Source organism: Camellia sinensis, chromosome 12, assembly GCF_055761805.1.
Source record: "Camellia sinensis isolate YWXY chromosome 12, ASM5576180v1, whole genome shotgun sequence".
NCBI lineage: Eukaryota > Viridiplantae > Streptophyta > Magnoliopsida > Ericales > Theaceae > Camellia > Camellia sinensis.
In genome coordinates, this window is record NC_138972.1 from 170,577,508 (window position 1) to 170,580,280 (window position 2,773).

A 2,773-nucleotide genomic window follows, 5' to 3' on the forward strand; every position below is an offset into this window, starting at 1 on the left:
AGAGTCGCCAGAAACTGTAACAAGCCCGCGGGGGACCTCGCTACAGCTCGGACTCGACTTTTCTAGTCACGGTTCTAAGTCTGAACCAAAGAGTCCAAATCCGGCAAATCGTTTTTGAGAAAAATAGATTTTTGAAAGAAGTGCCAAACATGGACTGCTTTGCCAGATACAGAGTCGCCACCTAAATATTTTATTTTGGGAAATTTAGGAAACCCTGACTCGGTGCCAAAAGGCCACGTGTCCGTCATCACCAAAGTTGCCTCGGCTCGGGAACTTGGGTACGATTGGGGAAGGTCACTTCGTGAGCACCCCCGCTCGCCCGGTCATAGACCGGCCTCTACTAACCATGATATCAATTTTTGAAAACATTGTGAGTTCTTATTCCGGTTATTAGCCTAGGTTACTATGTGATGCTCACAGCATATAAATATAGACTGGGTCGTCCGAATTGGAACAAAACATTTCATGCTTGTTTATTTGAAAATGGTTTGATGGTGCTACCCGCAAGTAGGCTAAGACGTGGATTTGCCACCCTCGGGTGGGCTTAGAAAACATGATTTTGCCACTATCTAGTGGGCTTAAAACACACATTTGATGAATTATTCCAATTCAAATAACCCAACCTTCACCCACAGGCATTCAGGCAGTTATATCACATTAGCAATTAGCCTCATGGTAAGCATGCTATTCATGGCAGTCACTCACACGCATGCAAGGATGCTAAAGCATAAAACTTACCGAGTACTCCAAGCCAAAAAAAGGAAGTTAATTAGAAATCATGCATGATCCTAAGTATACAAAAATGCCTAATGCAACACATGCAAAATGCAACTATAGCAGGCTCGGCTATTCTAAGATGGTATATGAAATGCTACAACTATCATGTATTCAATTTAGAATTGAAAGTACAATGCAGTTAGTATGATGTGCCGAGCCCGGTGCATGCAATACAGATGGATGATGCAAACATGCTGTCATACTGTATGCTAATTTAAATATGCCCTAATCTAACCATCATAAGCGGATAAATAAAAGGGAGAAAGACGTGGGGTTGGAAGACATACATCACACTCACGCACACTTATTACAGTTGTGCCCTCGCTCGGAGGGTCCAAATAAATAATACAGTCCAAATATTACAGAATTCTAATTAATTAATGAATTAACTAGAAAGCAAATAAACTGGCGTGCAAGCCAGGGGGTGTCTTGCTTCTGATGGATGATGCATGTCCGGACTGTCTTGCGCGGGAATCCACCGGAATGCCCCAATTAGCCTCTGTTTACACCTCTTCTTGAAATCCGTGCCAAGCCCAGGAAGATTGCTGATTCTGCGTTTTGCTGCAACAGAGAGCAGGAAAGGGGCATAGCAATGTATTTGCACAAATGTATGCATGTCTCGATCCTCGTGCCACCAATCACGCATACCGAGGCATGATGGCCGAGGAGTCGAAATGCACAACTCAATATAGGATGAATGCACATGAAACTACAGCTAAAACCTAACTCCATCATGGATAATCCGGAGTGTCGGTGACTGGGGAATTGAGACACATTCCGTCACTCGGAGTACGAAATGTACCTCGTTTCCCGTGCCCGGGCTAACTCCTATTCCGGACATGGTGCAATGTGCATGATATGCATGAAATGCAACTAGGATACGATCCTAACATACTCAAAGCTATGAAAATGAGATGCCTCGAAATGCGTGCACACGGGCACGCAAACCGAGGTAATGGTAAATGCAGTGAAAATGAGATGCCTCGAAATGCGTGCACACGGGCACGCAAACCGAGGCAATAACAGATGCAATGCAAATGAGGTGCCTCGAAGTACGTGCACACGGGCACGCAAACCGAGGCGATGACAGATGCAACGAAAATGAGATGCCTCGAAGTGCGTGCACGCGGGCACGCAAACCGAGGCGATGACAGATGTAATGAAGATGAGATGCCTCGAAGTACGTGCACACGGGCACGCAAACCGAGGCAATGACAGAATGATGAAAATGAGATGCCTCGAAGTACGTGCACACGGGCACGCAAACCGAGGCAATGACAGAATGATGAAAATGAGATGCCTCGAAGTACGTGCACACGGGCACGCAAACCGAGGCAATGCCAGATACAATGAAAATGAGATGCCTCGAAGTACGTGCACACGGGCACGCAAACCGAGGCGATGACAGAATGATAAAAATGAGATGCCTCGAACTACGTGCACACGAGCACGCAAACCGAGGCAATGCATACACAATGCAAATGTCATGGAAAATGACAAATGGACTTATACTAACATGAGAGAGCCTCAGCCGCACTCACATGAGATGCCGTTGGCAAAAAAATGAGTTGCCTCGAAATGCGTGCACACGGGCACGCAAACCGAGGCAATGCATACGCAATGCAAATGACATGGAAAATGACAAATGGACTTATACTAACATGAGAGAGCCTCAGCCGCACTCACATGAGATGCCGTTGGCAGAAAATGAGGTGCCTCGAAATGCGTGCACACGGGCACGCAAACCGAGGCAATGCATACGCAATGCAAATGACATGGAGAATGACAAATGGACTTATACTAACATGAGAGAGCCTCAGCCACACTCACATAAGATGCCGTTGGCAGAAAATGAGGTGCCTCGAAATGCGTGCACACGGGCACGCAAACCGAGGCAATGCATACGCAATGCAAATGACATGGAGAATGACAAATGGACTTATACTAACATGAGAGAGCCTCAGCCACACTCACATAAGATGCCGTTGGCAGAAAA